This window comes from Oncorhynchus kisutch, linkage group LG7 (assembly GCF_002021735.2).
Source record: "Oncorhynchus kisutch isolate 150728-3 linkage group LG7, Okis_V2, whole genome shotgun sequence".
Classification (NCBI taxonomy): Eukaryota; Metazoa; Chordata; class Actinopteri; order Salmoniformes; family Salmonidae; genus Oncorhynchus; species Oncorhynchus kisutch.
Genome location: NC_034180.2, coordinates 4,421,091 through 4,443,908, shown reverse-complemented (window position 1 = coordinate 4,443,908; position 22,818 = coordinate 4,421,091).

Sequence of the window (22,818 nt, the reverse complement as noted above, 5' to 3'; positions counted from 1 at the left end):
GACAGACTCCCACAGCTAAATCCTACATGTTTAGTATAGCCAGGTATCCCAAAGCATTTGAAATTTCCCACATTTTATAGTTTTCAAATTTGGATTAATCCTTCAGAAGTCAGCAGGTTTAGTACATACATTTTTCTGGGGGGGGGGGATAACTACCAATATAATATCACCATATGCTAGCGCAGAACAGAATCTAATGTAGCTAGCTATATGTCAACATTTTATCAAGGTGAAACTGACATTTTGTCCGACTCCATAATAACATCAGGTTATTGCTATAGGGAGAATGGCACAAGGCTAAATCCATGACCCGTCTAACAGCGGAACACATTAAGGAAACGGAGAAACTATTACCTTCCACTCATAAATCAGGCAAGAGTCCCTAAAGGGGAAGAAAGGCAGCTCAGATGAAATGAAATGCTAAACCTATAGGCTAACAGAGGGAACGTGCTGACCCAGACAGGCTAAAAAAGAAAAAGGCAAAGCCGCCATGATGAATTTAGCTTCTGGTCATTACATTGCTAATATCCATCTATTTGGACATGAAACAAGCTCTTTGTTAGTGATTAACAACAGAAATATCAGGCCGTAAATTGCAGACTCTCTGTTTTATTCTCTGGGCTTCGACAACCGATGAAAAATTCAAGTCTGATGTAGGATCGGAAGATCAGAGAATCTGGCTTTGGGCCAGAAGGACCTGTTAGAGACCAGTTTACTGGCCCATTGTACAGGCAGTGCGTTGCCACGTCTCATTTTACCATTCCTAAGGCATAAATGGGCCTATCCTGCTGATATACTGTATATCCTATCCATTCTTTACCAGGCTCTCTCTCTCTTTTCCTCGTTCCCTCTCTCTTTTGCTCTCTTCATCTCCCTCTCTCCTTCTCTCCCCTAAAGGAGGAGAGTGTGATGAGACCTAAAGAGGTGAGAGAGGGAAAGAGAAGGGATGAAGAGAAGAGGTAGCTCTAGGGATAAGAATCTCTCAGCCACACTTAAGGCATCGCGGCAGGTGCGTGTCAGGAATCACAAGCAGACATGACACCCTGCCTAGGACCACATACGCACTGAGACACACACTGAGACAGAGACAAACTTACACACACACACACACAGACACAGAAACTTAATTGTATTCGATTGCAGAATAAAGTTTTTAATGTCAGCATGTTATGGAATAACCCTTCATTTGACTAATTGGAGGATGATAATAAGTCATAGATCAGATGTGTGGGGAGTCAGCCCACTCCTCCCTTGTATCCTCATTCCCTTGATTGACTTAATTCCATCTAGTCTACACGATTCCACAGAATCTTTCAGTATACAGTGCAGTGGATATGATAATTCCAGTCCAGTCTACCGACCAAAAACCACTTGTGTCCTCCACTATAACACACTCCAACACACTGCCCTATTACTCCCTCAAATCAAATCAAATCAAATCACATACACATGGTTAGCAGATGTTAATGCGAGTGTAGCGAAATGCTTGTGCTTCTAGTTCCGACAATGCAGTAATAACCAACAAGTAATCTAGCTAACAATTCCAAAACTACTACCTAATAGACACAAGTGTAAGGGGATAAAGAATATGTACATAAAGATATATGAATGAGTGATGGTACAGAGCGGCATAGGCAAGATACAGCAGAGTTCTGTCCTACTATCCAGGTCTGTACCCAAACAATTTGAACTTCTACTTTTAAAAATCCACCTCTCTAAAAACAAGTCTCTCACCGTTGCCGCCTGCTATAGACCACCCTCTGCCCCCAGCTGTGCTCTGGACACCATATGTGAACTGATTGCCCCCCATCTATCTTCAGAGTTCGTGCTGCTAGGCGACCTAAACTGGAACATGCTTAACACCCCAGCCATCCTACAATCTAAACTTGATGCCCTCAATCTCACACAAATTATCAATGAACCTACCAGGTACCTCCCCAAAACCTTAAACACGGGCACCCTCATAGATATCATCCTAACCAACTTCCCCTCTAAATACACCTCTGCTGTCTTCAACCAAGATCTCAGCGATCACTGCCTCATTGCCTGCATCCGTAATGGGTCAGCGGTCAAGCGACCGCCACTCATCACTGTAAAACGCTCCCTGAAACACTTCTGCGAGCAGGCCTTTCTAATCGACCTGGCCGGGGTATCCTGGAAGGATATTGATCTCATCCCGTCAGTAGAGGATGCCTGGATATTTTTTTTAAATGCCTTCCTAACCATCCTAAATAAACATGCCCCATTCAAGAAATTTAGAACCAGGAACAGATATAGCCCTTGGTTCTCCCCAGACCTGACTGCCCTTAACCAACACAAAAACATCCTATGGCGTTCTGCATTAGCATCGAACAGCCCCCGTGATATGCAGCTGTTCAGGGAAGCTAGAAATCATTATACACAGGCAGTTAGAAAAGCCAAGGCTAGCTTTTTCAAGCAGAAATTTGCTTCCTGCAACACTAACTCAAAAAAGTTCTGGGACACTGTAAAGTCCATGGAGAATAAGAACACCTCCTCCCAGCTGCCCACTGCACTGAAGATAGGAAACACTGTCACCACTGATAAATCCACCATAATTGAGAATTTCAATAAGCATTTTTCTACGGCTGGCCATGCTTTCCACCTGGCTACTCCTACCCCGGACAACAGCACTGCACCCCTAACAGCAACTCGCCCAAGCCTTCCCCATTTCTCCTTCTCCCAAATCCATTCAGCTGATGTTCTGAAAGAGCTGCAAAATCTGGACCCCTACAAATCAGCCGGGCTAGACAATCTGGACCCTTTCTTTCTAAAATTATCTGCCGAAATTGTTGCCACCCCTATTACTAGCCTGTTCAACCTCTCTTTCGTGTCGTCTGAGATTCCCAAAGATTGGAAAGCAGCTGCGGTCATCCCCCTCTTCAAAGGGGGGGACACTCTTGACCCAAACTGCTACAGACCTATATCTATCCTACCGTGCCTTTCTAAGATCTTCGAAAGCCAAGTCAACAAACAGATTACCGACCATTTCGAATCTCACCATACCTTCTCTGCTATGCAATCTGGTTTCAGAGCTGGTCATGGGTGCACCTCAGCCACGCTCAAGGTCCTAAACGATATCTTAACCGCCATCGATAAGAAACATTACTGTGCAGCCGTATTCATTGATCTGGCCAAGGCTTTCGACTCTGTCAATCACCATATCCTCATCGGCAGACTCGACAGCCTTGGTTTCTCAAATGATTGCCTCGCCTGGTTCACCAACTACTTCTCTGATAGAGTTCAGTGTGTCAAATCGGAGGGTCTGCTGTCCGGACCTCTGGCAGTCTCTATGGGGGTGCCACAGGGTTCAATTCTTGGACCGACTCTCTTCTCTGTATACATCAATGAGGTCGCTCTTGCTGCTGGTGAGTCCCTGATCCACCTCTACGCAGACGACACCATTCTGTATACTTCCGGCCCTTCTCTGGACACTGTGTTAACAACCCTCCAGGCAAGCTTCAATGCCATACAACTCTCCTTCCGTGGCCTCCAATTGCTCTTGAATGCAAGTAAAACTAAATACATGCTCTTCAACCGATCGCTGCCTGCACCTACCCGCCTGTCCAACATCACTACTCTGGACGGCTCTGACTTAGAATACGTGGACAACTACAAATACTTAGGTGTCTGGTTAGATTGTAAACTCTCCTTCCAGACCCATATCAAACATCTCCAATCCAAAGTTAAATCTAGAATTGGCTTCCTATTTCGCAACAAAGCATCCTTCACTCATGCTGCCAAACATACCCTTGTAAAACTGACCATCCTACCAATCCTCGACTTTGGCGATGTCATTTACAAAATAGCCTCCAATACCCTACTCAACAAATTGGATGCAGTCTATCACAGTGCAATCCGTTTTATCACCAAAGCCCCATATACTACCCACCATTGCGACCTGTACGCTCTCGTTGGCTGGCCCTCGCTTCATACTCGTCGCCAAACCCACTGGCTCCATGTCATCTACAAGACCCTGCTAGGTAAAGTCCCCCCTTATCTCAGCTCGCTGGTCACCATAGCATCTCCCACCTGTAGCACACGCTCCAGCAGGTATATCTCTCTAGTCACCCCCAAAACCAATTCTTTCTTTGGCCGCCTCTCCTTCCAGTTCTCTGCTGCCAATGACTGGAACGAACTACAAAAATCTCTGAAACTGGAAACACTTATCTCCCTCACTAGCTTTAAGCACCAACTGTCAGAGCAGCTCACAGATTACTGCACCTGTACATAGCCCACCTATAATTTAGCCCAAACAACTACCTCTTTCCCAACTGTATTTAATTTTAATTTATTTATTTATTTTGCTCCTTTGCACCCCATTATTTTTTTATTTCTACTTTGCACATTCTTCCATTGCAAAACTACCATTCCAGTATTTTACTTGCTATATTGTATTTACTTTGCCATCTTGGCCTTTTTTGCCTTTACCTCCCTTCTCACCTCATTTGCTCACATTGTATATAGACTTGTTTATACTGCATTATTGACTGTATGTTTGTTTTTACTCCATGTGTAACTCTGTGTCGTTTTATCTGTCGAACTGCTTTGCTTTATCTTGGCCAGGTCGCAATTGTAAATGAGAACTTGTTCTCAACTTGCCTACCTGGTTAAATAAAGGTAAAATAAATAAATAAATAAACAGTAGATGGTATTGAGTGCAGTATATACATATGAGATGAGTATGTAATCAAAGTGGCATAGTTAAAGTGGCTAGATGATATAGAGTACAGTATATACATATACATATGAGATGAATAATGTAGGGTATGTAAACATTATATTAGGTAGCATTGTTTAAAGTGGCTAGTGATGTATTTTACATCATTTCCCATCAATTCCCATTATTAAAGTGGCTGGAGTTGAGTCAGTGTGTTGGCAGCAGCCACTCAATGTTAGTGGTGGCTGTTTAACAGTCTGATGGCCTTGAGATAGACGCTGTTTTTCAGTCTCTCGGTCCCAGCTTTGATGCACCTGTACTGACCTCGCCTTCTGGATGATAGCGGGGTGAACAGGCAGTGGCTCGGGTGGTTGTTGTCCTTGATGATCTTTATGGCCTTCCTGTGACATCGGGTGGTGTAGGTGTCCTGGAGGGCAGGTAGTTTGCCCCCGGTGATGCGTTGTGCAGACCTCACTACCCTCTGGAGAGCCTTACGTTTGTGGGCGGAGCAGTTGCCGTACCAGGCGGTGATACAGCCCGACAGGATGCTCTCGATTGTGCATCTGTAGAAGTTTGTGAGTGCTTTTGGTGACAAGCCGAATTTCTTCAGCCTCCTGAGGTTGAATAGGCGCTGCTGCGCCTTCTTCACGATGCTGTCTGTGTGGGTGGACCAATTCAGTTTGTCTGTGATGTGTACGCCTCCATTTGCTGAGATGCTTAGGACGACATCCAATAGGATGCTAGATAAACTCCCAGATGGGCGTAACGGGCTCAGTGCATCTCCATACTGCGGCATAATGGAATGGCCAATAATTGATGTGGATCAGTGTATGTGTGTGTGCGCATGTGCGTGAGTGCGTGCACGTGCTTCTGTCCATCTTTCTATTTAGGCTCAATTGACCATTTCGTCAGCTATTGTTGGACACCAGTCTGGGCTAATTCCCATGTTGTCATACAGACTGCCATTCATTAGATATATCGCTGATGCTGTGCTGTGGGGTAGCCAGGCCAAAGTCCGTTAACCAATGGGAGAGGAGGAAATCAGAGACAATGCAGTGACCATCACCATCCCTTTGGTCCAAGGTTTATATTTTCATTACAGTAAGAAAGATAACCACACACTGTTGAATGCTCCGGCGGTTCCATTGTGCAGTGTTTCGACCCTGAGGGCTATGTTTTTATTAATCCATCCAACCGTTCAGTCTGGGAAGGGGATTCTTGCAGGTGTATGGATATTTTGGTTATTGGTTTCAGGTCTACTGTTTTCATTACCACTAGTTTTATTGAACTTTGCCACTCAGCAATGATTCTCTCAATCCCAGGTGCTGAATAATTGACTAGAAAATAAAACATATAATCAAATCAAATCAAACTTTATTTGTCACATGCGCCGAATACAAGTATAGACTTTACCGTGAAATGCTGACTTACAAGCCAACAGTGCAGTTCAAGAAGAAGAAAATGTTTACCAACTAAACTAAAGTAAGAAGTAATAATGAAAAGTAACACAATAAGAATAACAATAACGAGGCTATATACAGGGGGCACCGGTACTGAGTCAGTGTGCAGGGGTACAGGCTAGTTGAGGTAATCTGTACATGTAGGTGGGGGCGAAGTGACTATGCATAGGTAACAAACAAACAGTGAGTAGCAGCAGTGTACAAAAGGGAGGGGAAATTGTCCGGTGGCAATTTTGTGGATTGTTCAGCAGTCTTATGGCTTGGGGGTCGAAGCTGTTGAAGAGCCTTTTGGGCCTAGACTTGGCGCTCCGGTACCACTTGCCATGCGGGAGCAGAGGAAACAGTCTATAACTTGGGTGACTGGAGTCTTTGACACTTTTTTGGGCCTTCCTCTGACACGCCTATTACAGTATATAGGACCTGGATGGCAGGGAGCTTGGCCCCAGTGATGTACTGGGCCGTTCTGCCTTACGGTCAGATGCCGAGCAGTTGCCATACCAGGCGGTGATGCTCTCGATTTTACCCTCGTAAAACTGACTATCCTGCCGATCCATGACTTCGGCGATGTCATTTACAAAACAGCCTCCAACACTCTACTCAGCAAATTGGATGCAGTCTATCACAGTGCCATCCATTTTGCGACCAAAGCCCCATATACTACCCAGCACTGTGACCTATATGCTCTCGTTGGCTGGACTTCGCTCCATATTCGTCGCCAAACCCACTGGCTCCAGGTCATCTATAAGTCTTTGCTAAGTAAAGCCCCGTCCTATCTCAGCTCACTGGTCACCATAGCAGCACCCACCCATAGCACGCGCTCCAGCAGGTATATTTCACAGGTCACCCCCAAAGCCAATTCCTCCTTTGGCCGCCTTCCAGTTCTCTGCTGTCAATGACTGGAATGAATTTCAAAAATCACCCCGGTATCTCTACTTGCACATTCATCTTCTGCACATCTATCACTCCAGTGTTTAATTGCTAATGTAATTATTTCGCCACTATGACCTATTTATTGCCTTATCTCCCTTATCTTACCTCATTTGCACACACTGTATATATACTTTTTTTCTATTGTGTTATTGACTTTCTGTTTGTTTATTCCATGTGTAACTCTGTGTTGTAGTTTGTGTCGCACTGCTTTGCTTTATCTTGGCCAGGTCGCCGTTGTAAATGAGAACTTGTTCTCAACTGGCCTACCTGGTTAAATAAAGGAGAAATAAAAAAAATAAAATGAATAAATAAATTTAAAGACGGTGCAGCTGTAGAACCTTTTGAGGATCTGGGGACGCATGCCAAATCTTTTCAGTCTCCCAAGTGGGAAAAGGTTTTGTCGTGCCCTCTTCACGACTGTCTTGGTATGTTTGGACCCTGATAGTTTGTTGGTGATATGGACACCAAGGAACTTAAAACTCTCGACCCGCTCCACTACAGCCCTGTCGATGTTAATGGGGGCCTGTTCAGCCAGCCTTCTCCTGTAGTCCACGATCATTCCAAAATCGGCAGCAGCATATCACTTAGAACGCATGCCCATACTTTGTTCATTCTCAGTGCTACACCAGTATGGACATAGGAACAGATACAACAGGGAGACTACACCGTCTTTAATGAAAAGGCCTTCTGCAGCGTCTCCAGCAAACAGACCAAACCTGACCCACTGACCTGCATCCAGCTAACAGCACAGATACAACAGTTGTGCTGTGCTGTAAGGCAGGTTAAAGAGGCAAACCAGGATCTGCGGATGGAGCTGAAACGCATGACGGAGGAACTCATCATGAGAGAGCAGCACAGCCAGTCCCTTGAGAGACAGCTGGAAGATATGAGGACCATCGTCCTCTCCACCCTGAAGACAGACATCCACACACACACCACACATACCACACACACACCACTGGCACCCAAACCAACAACCTCTCCAAACACACACACACCATTCCTGACACTAACAATCATACAAACATCACACATACCACTGACACATATTCAACACCCTGCATTGACAACCACACACCCAACATCCCCAGCACTAACACATATACTCAACCTCTGCCCCATGGAGAACATTTTTAGCATGTAAATCTTGGGGGTGTGTATGCATGCCAGCAAAGTCACTACACTACACTACACAACCCTAAACAATACATTGATTGCACTATAACGGTGAGCAGGGCCCACAAACTGGGCCTACATAAAGCTGTCCCAACAGCAGAGCTTTCTTTTCAGCACCATGGAGTGAATCCTTACCACCACTACACCTGGCAGAGCCTTGTTTGGCAGCGAAACACTTCATTCAGCCTCATTTACTACCTTTAAAAAAAACATAGCTGATATGGCTGACTTGCTTAAACAAATGTGGTTTCTACTAACAATTGAGATGTACAAACTGTCGCATAAGGGAACGATGAGCGGATAAGAGGCAGTCCGTAATTTTGATTAAGACATTAATGAGCACATTAAGATGGACATAGTCAATTGAACTATTTGTTCAGCACTACATCAAGTCAGAACCGTAGGATAAATAAAAGGGGCAGAACAGCAGACAATGAAAACTCCTACAGTATTCAATGATTACATTTCTCTAAAACAGGCTATAGGCTACATGATCACCACCAAGTTAGAACAGTAGGCTAAGTTATGAAGGGGAAAGGGAAGCCAATTATTAGGGTGAGGCACATGGGCTACTAACAGCTTACTACACAATATACACTTAGTATTACTTTCTTAGTTAGAGTATAAATATCTCCCTGGCATAATACATCATTCATGCAGCAGCATACAATACATGTTTGGACTCACCTTGTTGTTCTGTGCTCACTTGAACAGGAAGGTGGTGCGGCGGTCCTTCTTGTGGGCAAATTTTGTCATGAAACGTTGTCATTAAAGTCTGGCATTTTCTGGATTTATGGTGCTTTCAATACAACTGGGAACTCAGAAGAAAACAAGGTTGTATCATGACGTCGGTGATCTTCAGGTCGGCGCTCTAGAAAGAGGCCAGAGTTCCCGACTTGGAATTCCAAGTTGGATGACCGTTCATAACCTATTTTCCCAGTCGGAGATAAAAGGATTTGCCGGTAGATTGTCGACTTGATTCATGATGATGACTGCTTGCCTAGCTTGCTAGCAAAGCATGTGAAAGTATGATGTTGACATGATCAGTCAAATCAAAGCTAAAGTAGATATGACGTCATTTTATCTGTGGCCAATGACCTTGAGCCTTCTTGGATGGGCACTTCTAATGTAAATCTATGGCAGCACCCAAGAGGATTGAATTTTCGAGCTCTCCCTGATTGTAGTGATTGTAGTAGTTGATGTAGATTGTAGTGTCCCCATGAGTGACAGAACACTGAGCCAATTACGGTGCAACCAGAGAACATTACCAACCCCTAGCACAGAGTTAGTCTGAAATACCTGCATGTTTGCAAACTGATATGTGACACGTATTCATTCATGCTAACCTGAATGACAGGTCACCACTGATCACTCCAGACACCCACAACAGCAGCACACAGCCAGAGCAGCGGACAGAGGACAACATGTGTGACTCCAACTGCAAATGCCTTGATGGAAGACTGCTCAGTGACTTTCAACGTGACACCGTCATAGGATGCCAATATTCCATCAAGACAGTTCCTCAAATTTCTGTCCTGCTAGACATGCCCCGGTCAACTGTAAGTGCTGTTATTGTGAAATGAAAACATCTAGGAGTTCTAATAGCTCAGCCGCGAAGTGGTAGGCCACACAAGCTCATAGAACAGGGCCGCTGTCCTGACTACTGAGTTCCAAACTGCCTCTGGAAGGAATGTCAGCATAATAATTGTTCTTTCCGGGAGCTTTATGAAATGGGTTTCCATTGGCCGAGCGGCCGCACACAAGCCTAAGATCTCCATGCACAATGCCAAGCATAGGCTGGAATGGTGTAAAGCACCTCAATTGGACTCTGGAGCAGTGGAAACAATCACGGTTCACCATCTGGCAGTCCAACGGACGAATCTGGTTTGGTGAATGCCAGGAGAGCGCTACCTGCCCCAATGCATAGTGACAGGTGTCAAGTTTGGTGGAGGAGGAATAATGGTCTGGGACTGTTTTCCATGGCTCGGCCCCTTAGTTCCAGTGAAGAGAAATCTTTACTCTACAGCATACAATGACATTCTAGATTATTCTGTAATTCCAACTTTAATGGTTGTAGCATTAGTTTTTATTAGTTATATTAGTAGTTGTAGCTGTAGTTTGTATTAGTTATATTATTAGTTGTAGCTGTTTTTTGTATTAGTTACAGTAGTTGTAGCAGTAGATTTTATTAGTTGTATTAGTAGCTGTGGCAGTAGTTTTTATTAGTTGTATTCGTAGATCTAGCAGTAATTATATTAGTTGTATTAGTAGTTGCAGCAGTAGTTTGTACTAGTTGTAGGCCTAAGTCATTTTTTATATTGTCTATGCATGTTTTTTATTTGTATTATTATTATTATTAGATAATAGTTACAATTGTTGGGTTGTAAATAAATAGAGTAAAAAACTCACGGACGCTTATTAAACCTCAAACGAAGCTCAGACCCCGCTGGGTCATTCAGCTGCATAAGACAAGGAACATGTTCAAACAATCACTGGTATTTAACCCTTTCTCCTATGCTGTGCCCCTCCTTACACATCTGAACAGCCAACACATCTCACCACCTCTATCCAGAACTTTAGTGATAGCTGTTCTTCCTCACGTCATCTGACCTGACCTCAACCCCAACATTCCTCACTCCTCCCCATAGGGTCCCTGAGGTCGAACAATATCATGTTCTGGCAGTATTTACAGGTCCTGCCTCCCTCTCTCTCTCTCTCTCTCCCTCTGCGACATGATTGAGGATGTTTGACGTTTATAGGTCAAAACCCATCACCCTACTATTCTTGTTAACATTCTCGATTCACATTTTTTATTTACACTCTCGAAAACAAGAGATTTCATCCGGCAACATTTCAAATAAATAAATAAACAGATATCCTGTTATGACACATCGCGTATTGTACACCATCGCCACTTCCTGCTTGGCCAAACATATGTGCTCATCCCGAATATGAGGAAAAGGGAAAGTAATCTTTGGTGACAAGCCTGATAAGGCTAACACCTGGGAGCACCTGGGATCTGCTCCATATAATCCAGATTAGCCAACCCGTCCTCTCGTAATCAGGGAGGGAATCAATAACAGTTATCTCTAACCATAACATATTGTAGAGGGGTTGGGTTAAATACGGAAGACACGTTTCGGATAAATGCATTCAGTTTCCCCTTTCCCTATTGACAGGTTTTGTAAGCGATTCTAGCCTCTGGAAGTAATTGCTGTTTGTTACTAGAGGAGATATGGCAGGTGTGGTAACAACGGTTTCAATCAGAATCATTTGTTTTAATAAACAGAGCAGGTGAGGGTATATCCATGGAAACCGTTCGTGAGGCCCTAGTGAGGGGAAAATGTTATTTTGCTTGCGTCTTTGCTGTCTCTATAGTCAACTTCACCTTTCTACGTCTTGATTTGATTTAATGTGGCAAACACACACGAGAAATTGCATCAAATACATTTGTGGGTGGCAGTAGTGTTGTGTGTTTAAAGGCACTTCCATTACAATCACCTCCTTGGATTGTGAAAGGTTGAACAATGGCAAGATCAACGGAAGAGACAAATTAGCTTATTCCAATCCTATTGATCTGTGAAATATAACATAACCATTTGAGTCGGATAACTCTATTGAACTTACAAAATGGTGCCGTTTCCCAGCATCCCTGGTGAGTTCCAACCATCCTCTACTCATGTCTCGATACATGTGGCTTGATTGTAATGTAATCTAGATTTGATTTTCTTAGTCACAAGGGAATAACACAACACTCTCAAATGTGAATATGTTTCATGTTGAATCTATTATAATTCCTTTTCTCAAAACATCCGCTTCTCCCTTTCAAGAGCTCTATCCTGTCCGTGTTGCTTTCTTGAGCATGGGTAATGAGCAAAAGGCAGAGAGGCCCACCCTGATTGTTCTCACTGCTTTGATGTGAAGGCATCGGTCTCTCCGTTGGCAGGCCTTGTTTCAAATCGCATGTGGTTTTCGGAGGTTGTGAAATGCATCTTACATTGCCCATTTGAATTTTTTAAAAGATCAAGACTACGCCGTTTATTATGCAAGCACTTTGAATAACCCAAGAAAAAATAAGGGGGGAGAGAGAGAGAGAGAGCAGCTATAAATATGATTCTATCATTTATTATAAATAACACAAAGCTCAGTTGTTGAATGCCTCCCTGTCAAAATCGGGAAGTTTGCCCCGGCTTATGAAAAATACATAGAATTACAACTCAATTCCCTTTTCAGGTCTCCAGATTTGCTATTATACGTAATGTTTTCCCTGTTATTTCCATTGCCCTGTCATTAATGGGTCATAATCATATTAAAGTGAGACACACAAACACACACACTCATTCACTAACTCACTCACACAAACACTCCCACACACACTCTCTCTCTCTGTTCTTTCCTCAGCTGGGGGCTGTGGTTTCAGACTGAGTGTGTGAGACATGCTTTCTCCTGTTGTCCCAGAGTTGGTTAATAAGACCTCCACACTATGTGGAAGTTGTCTAGTGCTTACCTGGTGCCTAGGCAGAACGTGGCTGCTCTACACAGACCTCCACACTATGTGGAAGTTGTCTAGTGCTTACCTGGTGCCTAGGCAGAACGTGCCTGCTCTACACAGACCTCCACACTATGTGGAAGTTGTCTAGTGCTTACCTGGTGCCTAGGCAGAACGTGGCTGCTCTACAAAGACCTCCACACTATGTGGAAGTTGTCTAGTGCTTACCTGGTGCCTAGGCAGAACGTGGCTGCTCTACAAAGACCTCCACACTATGTGGAAGTTGTCTAGTGCTTACCTGGTGCCTAGGCAAAACGTGGCTGCTCTACACAGACCTCCACACTATGTGGAAGTTGTCTAGTGCTTACCTGGTGCCTAGGCAGAACGTGGCTGCTCTACAAAGACCTCCACACTATGTGGAAGTTGTCTAGTGCTTACCTGGTGCCTAGGCAGAACGTGGCTGCTCTACACAGACCTCTACACTATGTGGAAGTTGTCTAGTGCTTACCTGGTGCCTAGGCAGAACGTGGCTGCTCTACAAAGACCTCCACACTATGTGGAAGTTGTCTAGTGCTTACCTGGTGCCTAGGCAGAACGTGGCTGCTCTACACAGACCTCCACACTATGTGGAAGTTGTCTAGTGCTTACCTGGTGCCTAGGCAGAACGTGCCTGCTCTACACAGACCTCCACACTATGTGGAAGTTGTCTAGTGCTTACCTGGTGCCTAGGCAGAACGTGGCTGCTCTACAAAGACCTCCACACTATGTGGAAGTTGTCTAGTGCTTACCTGGTGCCTAGGCAGAACGTGGCTGCTCTACAAAGACCTCCACACTATGTGGAAGTTGTCTAGTGCTTACCTGGTGCCTAGGCAGAACGTGGCTGCTCTACAAAGACCTCCACACTATGTGGAAGTTGTCTAGTGCTTACCTGGTGCCTAGGCAGAACGTGGCTGCTCTACACAGACCTCCACACTATGTGGAAGTTGTCTAGTGCTTACCTGGTGCCTAGGCAGAACGTGGCTGCTCTACACAGACCTCCACACTATGTGGAAGTTGTCTAGTGCTTACCTGGTGCCTAGGCAGAACGTGGCTGCTCTACACAGACCTCCACACTATGTGGAAGTTGTCTAGTGCTTACCTGGTGCCTAGGCAGAACGTGGCTGCTCTACAAAGACCTCCACACTATGTGGAAGTTGTCTAGTGCTTACCTGGTGCCTAGGCAGAACGTGGCTGCTCTACACAGACCTCCACACTATGTGGAAGTTGTCTAGTGCTTACCTGGTGCCTAGGCAGAACGTGGCTGCTCTACACAGACCTCCACACTATATGGAAGTTGTCTAGTGCTTACCTGGTGCCTAGGCAGAACGTGGCTGCTCTACACAGACCTCCACACTATGTGGAAGTTGTCTAGTGCTTGCCTGGTGCCTAGGCAGAACGTGGCTGCTCTACAAAGACCTCCACACTATGTGGAAGTTGTCTAGTGCTTACCTGGTGCCTATGCAGAACGTGGCTGCTCTACAAAGACCTCCACACTATGTGGAAGTTGTCTAGTGCTTACCTGGTGCCTAGGCAGAACGTGGCTGCTCTACAAAGACCTCCACACTATGTGGAAGTTGTCTAGTGCTTACCTGGTGCCTAGGCAGAACGTGGCTGCTCTACACAGACCTCCACACTATGTGGAAGTTGTCTAGTACTTACCTGGTGCCTAGGCAGAACGTGGCTGCTCTACACAGACCTCCACACTATGTGGAAGTTGTCTAGTGCTTACCTGGTGCCTAGGCAGAACGTGGCTGCTCTACAAAGACCTCCACACTATGTGGAAGTTGTCTAGTGCTTACCTGGTGCCTAGGCAGAACGTGGCTGCTCTACACAGACCTCCACACTATGTGGAAGTTGTCTAGTGCTTACCTGGTGCCTAGGCAGAACGTGGCTGCTCTACACAGAATAAAGGAACATTGTTTGTTCCATGTGCCAAAACTATGACAATGCAATTACATTTGATATAATAATGGAAATCACATACTTATCACAACACACACACACACAGACACACACACACACACACCATTTGGAGTGGAGTAAATGTCTTCCCTAGTATATCATCGTTGAGAATGTCAGCCGGTTGGTTGGTAGCTCCCTGTTTGGGCTCTGTGACCTCTCTATTACACCTTTCACAGTGGGGTTAAGAGGAAAATGTCTCCATTTGGGATCAGTTACGGCTCAGTTGGTCGTGGATGGTCAGGTTTGATCGGTGCTGGGGAAAGGTCAAAGGTTTCCCTCACAGGACTTTAAAGAAGACTCATCTAACTGGCCTTGTAATGTGTGTGTCCCCGATTGATTATGTCAACTTTGGGTCCCATATATCTTACATTACATTGGCTGCTGGAGTTTGAAGACCTTTTTCGGGCGAGAATGTGATTGGAAAGTTCTAAGAAAACCAGTTCTCAGAAAGTCTCAAGAAATTAGCAGTTTTCAATAGGCTTCTTCTACTGCCGTATGCCTTGGAGCTGATACCCAGATGGATTGTTGAAAGAGCATGTGCACTGTGTGTAATGCTCTGATGAGACAGAGAGAAATGCATTGCTGTGCAATGGGGGGAAATGAAATGAAATGAAATGCACCATGAAAAATAGCTTCGGTGGAAAGCTAGCTACCAACTGCTGCTGAGCTGTAGCTCCGTGGTAATGATGAGCGCTTCATGTCTCCCAGCTCTGCTAACCAAGATGCAGTCATTCTCATTTCTAGCTGGTGCCCGGCTCCATCTGTGCCCCTATTGGCTGATTAGATTAACTTGAGGCCCATGTGACACTCTGCTATCTAGGAGAAAGGATGGCAAAGGGTGCATGCACATGCACACACATTCTCTCCCACGCTCACACACACATATTTGCGTGGAGATTGAATTAACCTGAATAATGACATTGAAAATAGGCCACCCTCAACTCAGAGAGAGAGAGAGAGAGAGAGAGAGAGAGAGAGAGACCTTTATTAGACTTACAAATTGACTTGAGACTGTATTGGATGAGACACACGCCTGTTTTCAGTGATCTGGAGGTGTTAGTCTGTTTTCAGTGATCTGGACGTGTTAGTCTGTTTTCAGTGATCTGGACGTGTTAGTCTGTTTTCAGTGATCTGGAGGTGTTAGTCTGTTTTCAGTGATCTGGACGTGTTAGTCTGTTTTCAGTGATCCGGAGGTGTTAGTCTGTTGTCAGTGACCTGGACGTGTTAGTCTGTTTTCAGTGATCTGGAGGTGTTAGTCTGTTTTCAGTGATCTGGACGTGTTAGTCTGTTTTCAGTGATCTGGACGTGTTAGTCTGTTTTCAGTGATCGAGACGTGTTAGTCTGTTTTCAGTGATCTGGAGGTGTTAGTCTGTTTTCAGTGATCTGGAGGTGTTAGTCTGTTTTCAGTGATCTGGACGTGTTAGTCTGTTTTCAGTGATCTGGACGTGCTAGTCTGTTTTCAGTGATCTGGAGGTGTTAGTCTGTTTTCAGTGATCTGGACGTGTTAGTCTGTTTTCAGTGATCTGGACGTGTTAGTCTGTTTTCAGTGATCTGGAAGTGTTAGTCTGTTTTCAGTGATCTGGACGTGTTAGTCTGTTTTCAGTGATCTGGACGTGTTAGTCTGTTTTCAGTGATCTGGAAGTGTTAGTCTGTTTTCAGTGATCGAGATGAGTTAGTCTGTTTTCAGTGATCTGGAGGTGTTAGTCTGTTTTCAGTGATCTGGACGTGTTAGTCTGTTTTCAGTGATCTGGACGTGTTAGTCTGTTTTCAGTGATCGAGACGTGTTAGTCTGTTTTCAGTGATCGAGACGTGTTAGTCTGTTTTCAGTGATCTGGAGGTGTTAGTCTGTTTTCAGTGATCTGGAGGTGTTAGTCTGTTTGTGTGTGTTAGTCTGTTTTCAGTGATCGAGACGTGTTAGTCTGTTTTCAGTGATCTGGAGGTGTTAGTCTGTTTTCAGTGATCTGGATGTGTTAGTCTGTTTTCAGTGATCTGGACGTGTTAGTCTGTTTTCAGTGATCTGGAAGTGTTAGTCTGTTTTCAGTGATCGAGATGAGTTAGTCTGTTTTCAGTGATCTGGTGGTGTTAGTCTGTTTTCAGTGATCTGGACGTGTTAGTCTGTTTTCAGTGATCTGGACGTGTTAGTCTGTTTTCAGTGATCGAGACGTGTTAGTCTGTTTTCAGTGATCTGGACGTGTTAGTCTGTTTTCAGTGATCTGGACGAGTTAGTCTGTTTTCAGTGATCTGGAGGTGTTAGTCTGTTTTCAGTGATCTGGACGTGTTCAGTGATCTGGAGGTGTTAGTCTGTTTTCAGTGATCGAGACGTGTTAGTCTGTTTTCAGTGATCTGGAGGTGTTAGTCTGTTTTCAGTGATCTGGAGGTGTTAGTCTGTTTTCAGTGATCTGGAGGTGTTAGTCTGTTTTCAGTGATCTGGACGTGTTAGTCTGTTTTCCGTGATCTGGACGTGTTAGTCTGTTTTCAGTGATCGAGGCGTGTTAGTCTGTTTTCAGTGATCTGGAGGTGTTAGTCTGTTTTCAGTGATCTGGAGGTGTTAGTCTGTTTTCAGTGATCTGGACGTGTTAGTCTGTTTTCAGTGATCTGGACGTGTTAGTCTGTTTTCAGTGATCGAGACGTGTTAGTCTGTTTTCAGTGATCTGGAGGTGTTAGTCTGTTTTCAGTGATCTGGACATGTTAGTCTGTTTGTGTGTGTTAGTCTGTTTTCAGTGATCGAGACGTGTTAGTCTGTTTTCAGTGATCTGGACGTGTTAGTCTGTTTTCAGTGATCGAGATGTGTTAGTCTGTTTTCAGTGATCTGGAGGTGTTAGTCTGTTTTCAGTGATCTGGACATGTGTGTCTGTTTGTATGTGTTAGTCTGTTTTCAGTGATCGAGACGTGTTAGTCTGTTTTCAGTGATCTGGAGGTGTTAGTCTGTTTTCAGTGATCTGGAGGTGTTAGTCTGTTTTCAGTGATCTGGAGGTGTTAGTCTGTTTTCAGTGATCTGGAGGTGTTAGTCTGTTTTCAGTGATCGAGACGTGTTAGTCTGTTTTCAGTGATCTGGAGGTGTTAGTCTGTTTTCAGTGATCTGGACATGTGTGTCTGTTTGTATGTGTTAGTCTGTTTTCAGTGATTGAGACGTGTTAGTCGGTTTTCAGTGATCGAGACGTGTTAGTCTGTTTTCAGTGATCTGGGGGTGTTAGTCTGTTTTCAGTGTTCTGGACGTGTTAGTCTGTTTTCAGTGATCTGGAGGTGTTAGTCTTTTTTCAGTGATCTGGACGTGTTAGTCTGTTTTCAGTGATCTGGACGTGTTAGTCTGTTTTCAGTGATCGAGACGTGTTAGTCTGTTTTCAGTGATCTGGAGGTGTTAGTCTGTTTTCAGTGATCTGGACATGTGTGTCTGTTTGTATGTGTTAGTCTGTTTTCAGTGATCGAGACGTGTTAGTCTGTTTTCAATGATCTGGACGTGTTAGTCTGTTTTCAGTGATCTGGAGGTGTTAGTCTGTTTTCAGTGATCGAGACGTGTTAGTCTGTTTTCAGTGATCTGGAGGTGTTAGTCTGTTTTCAGTGATCTGGGCGTGTTAGTCTGTTTTCAGTGATCTGGAGGTGTTAGTCTGTTGTCAGTGATCTGGACGTGTTAGTCTGTTTTCAGTGATCTGGACGTGTTCGTCTGTTTTCAGTGATCTGGAGGTGTTAGTCTGTTTTCAGTGATCTGGAGGTGTTAGTCTGTTTTCAGTGATCGAGATGTGTTAGTCAGCAGTGGAGGATGAGTGAGTCTGCTGCTTTTCAGGAGTCCGGTCACTTCTTCTCCTCCTCATCTCTGCATACGTCAGCTCATGTGGAATCATATTAGGGAGTGCCAGGGTTGAGTGAAATCTCCAGGCACTTTCAATTTCTCCCCTCTGGTTCTCTGATTCTATCCCTTCTACTTGGTCCTCTCATTCGCTCAGCGTTCACTCTCTTCCCCATTCCCTCTCTCCCTGTTTTTCTTTCTCCCTCTCCTTCACTTCCTCTCCTCCTACATCTCACCCCCATCTCTCTCCATTCCCCCTACCCCACTGTCGTTCTCTTCTCCTCCTCTCCCAGTTGATCAGGACCCATCTAGGCCCAGTGGTATATTGATTGCCAGTCTGTGGTGACTGCTAGCCCATTCTGACAGCTTCAAATGACCGTGGCGACCTCAGTCAGCCGACTCACGTTTTCAGGGGGGATTAAGCCTGAGTATGTGACTTTAAAAACTGTGACACATTGGGGTTAATGTGATGGAAGTTTATTGCTCAAATATTGTGTTTCGGCACTCACTTTTAATTTTTGCAGTTTTCTGTCATATCAAAGTAAACAGCTTTAAAGCTAAGTACTATAATTACACTCCGGATAATTAAGCATATGACTACTGCTTGGCATGCCATGATATTGTATCATCCTGAACAATCTCTCCATCTCTTATAGGCACTCTCGGACCTATATTTATGCATAGGGAGTCTTGCACACACTCCTCATTCTCTCACTCACTCAGATAAACACACACACACCATCTCTCTCTCTGCCGCCCCCCCCCCCCCCCCCCCCCATACAATTGGCTGATAATCTCATTTCTCCTGGCTGACAAATGTCCTTGTTTCTCTCACACTAATGCTCATATGCGCTCAGCCACTTCTCCCTACTTTCTCCCTCACTCGCATCACACTGTGCTGAATTGTGCATGCTGTTCAGGGAGGGGAAGGTGGGGTGCCACAGAAATGTATCACACTGTTAAAGAGCTTGGCTGAGAAGCCAGAAAGAGCACCTCACCAACTCCGACCTGTCCCCAAAATGGCTTATTGTTGATGCCTTGGCTGGCTTCCCTCCTCATCCACCCGCTGAGACTTTGGGAATAATACTCCCTGTCTATTTGACATTCATCTATAATACATGTTCCATGCCTGTGATCTTGGAAGAGAAGAGAGCTTCTGGAGGTTTAGTGTTATGTGAGAGCAGAGATGGAGTATGGGCACTACGGCTCCTAATTAATCAACCTCTTAGATGTAAAGTCCCCTGTTTAGGGGACCTGCGTGGTTCTGGTACTGGTTCCCACCAATATTGCTGCTTATGAATCGATCTGTGAGCCTTTGTGACATAGGATGTGAAATCTGAAACCACTTGAAGATGGGAGGTCCCTCCTACCATTTCATTCGCTCATCTGACTGTCCATCAACTCCTGGCTGAACCCTATGTCACAGTGAACCCTGACAAAGCACATGTCTGGAATCCTTACATCGCAGCGCAGCAGGAGGGGCTGGTTTTGTCACTGGAGCACATTCAGAGATCAATTTATAGCCATTAATCAAAAATAATTCATAGATTTTAAACAAAAGGAAACATTCTGTTTGTCATAGATTGACAGGAATAATATGAAATGAAAGGCGAATTCCTAATGAGTGTTCAATAAGCCAAGCCAGAGCTCCCTGAGACGTTCACAGCGATGGGGGTAGATGTTTTGATCAAGAGAGACCTTTTGGAAATAATAAATATACAAATATGTATTTTACACATATAAGGAAGGTGAAATCTTATAGTTAGTCGAGTTATAATTTGATTATACTATATTTAGCGTATAAGTCATTTCAAGCCTTCATACAGTGTTGTTGAATAGGAAAATATTTCTACTGTTTCTACTTCATATTTGTACTGTGTACTTAAGCTTGTGTCCTCAAATGTGACTACATTTTAAACTATTTTTTTTTACCAGAAAGGTGAGATTTGAACCTTTCTTGGAGTATGCAGCATTACTAGTTATTGTTAAATAATGACTTTTGTTGTTAAGTAGATTACATTGGTAACAGTAGAATGGCTAATTGATTGATTGCCCCGTTTCAGACAGGGACCTCCACTAATGAATACAGTGTGTGTGTGTGTGTGTGTGTGTGTGTGTGTGTGTGTGTGTGTGTGTGTGTGTGTGTGTGTGTGTGTGTGTGTGTGTGTGTGTGTGTGTGTGTGTGTGTGTGTGTGTGTGTGTGTGTGTGTGTGTGTGTGTGTGTGTGTGTGTTTCCCACAGTATGCGCTTCTAGCATCTGTCAAGTGTGTTGTATTCTATCATCATGTCATGTCATGTCATTATGATTCATGAGTTAACAAATGAAATCCGTGCAACTTGTTTTAATCAGTAGACCATTACCATTTCATTGAAAAGGGGTTCATCAGCCCTGTGTCGGTTTGAAACTCAACGTGCTGTGACGATAAGACCGCAATATAGATGATGGCTCAGTTCCAACACTCTCAAAGGGCTTCATCTGCGTCACTCTCTGTGATCTCTGATCGGTGTAAATCAAATCAAATGTATTTATAAAGCCCTTTTTACATCAGCATGAGTCACACAGTGCGTATGCAGAAACCCAGCCTAACACCCCAAACAGCAAGCAATGCAGATCTGGAACCCATGTAACCCAGAGAGTAAAGGAGACACGGAAAATGATTCATATTTGTTCAATACTTGAACATATATCCTTGACCTCCAGCCCCTTCCTCTTGAGTGTTGGGCTGAGCTGTCAATCAAGACGGGCTGTGTCACAAGGCTTGTATAACATGATATGCCCTCCCCTTCGGTCTGCCCCTCCTCCAGTGTTGACAAGACCCAGAGCACATTCACACCCCTTCATACATATTTACACCCGCCCGCCCACATCAACCTGTCTGTTGAGTTACTTCAGAAGGGCTTCTATGGTTCAAGGACAAAGTTGGCATGGCATGTTGTGAACATTGAAAGAGCAGCCGTGACAGCTAATGCCACAGTTTTAGCGTGACCAATGTATGTCAAAGGATAATGTGCTAGGGTTATTTGGATCCTGTGTGAATGTGGCTGAAATGTGATGTGCTGTTGTGTGCTATTCTTGCTTTGACTATGCGTTGCAGCTATGAAACTACTTAAACATGTAATATACCTCTCACACACACATAGAAACACTTTAATTATCTCTCTCTCCTACCTTTCCTCTGTCTCTCTCTCTCTCGCTCTCTCTTCCCTTCTGCCTATCTTCTCTCTTTCTCTCTCTCTCTCAACTACCTTTCCTCTCTGTCTCTCTCTTCCCTTCTGCCTATCTTCTCTCTTTCTCTCTCTCTCTCTCTCTCCTACCTTTCCTCTCTGTCTCTCTCTTCCCTTCTGCCTATCTTCTCTCTTTCTCTCTCTCTCTCTCTCTCTCTCTCTCTCTCACCAACCTTTCCTCTGTCTCTCTCTTCCCTTCTGCCTATCTTCTCTCTTTCTCTCTCTCCTACCTTTCCTCTCTCTCTCTCTTCCCTTTTGCCTATCTCTTTCTCTCTTTCCCTCGCTCTCTTCTCTCTCTATCTCTCTCTCGCTCTCTTTTCTCTTCTGCCTATCTTCTCTCTTTCTCTCGCTCTCTTCTCTTTTGTCTTTCTCTCTCTTGCTCTCTCTTCTATCTTCTCTTTCGCTCTATCGCTCGCTCTCTCGCTCTCTCTTTTCTGTCTACCTTCTCTCTTTCTCTCACTCTCTTCTCTTTTGTCTTTCCCTCTCTTGCTCTCTCTTCTCTTCTGTCTATCTTCTCTTTCGCTCTCTCGCTCTCTCTCTCCTGTCTTTCTTCACTCTCTCTCTCACTCTCTCTCTCTCTCTCTCTCTCTCTCTCTCTCTCTCTCTCTCTTCTGTCTTTCTTCTCTCTTTTCTCTGGTTAGAATAGGGATTGTGCTTCTGCCTTGTTAGCTCATATTTCCAGGTCAGGTGTGCTCAATGATTTTAAAAGCCTTTTGGGGAAGGATGATAATTTGCCTCACTATTCCTGTCAGTATCATTCACACTTCAATGTGGGGAGTACATGAAAAACACTTTAGAGGAAATACAAGGAATCAACACATTACGCTCAACATAATTAAGCATCATCATGCCAATACTATAATTACAAGTGGTTGTTGGGCTTTGAAGTTTTTTAAAGAAGTACTAGGTAATTTTGTATTCTGCTCAACTGCTTTAAAGGAAAATACCACACAAAAAAAAACATATTTTGGTATTTGCTTCATTAGTCCACTGTTGATACAGTCCCAAAATGTTTTGCTTGTCTGCAGTGAAGTTTTCAAGATATAGAACTTTCAAAATACAGAGTGTCACAGTG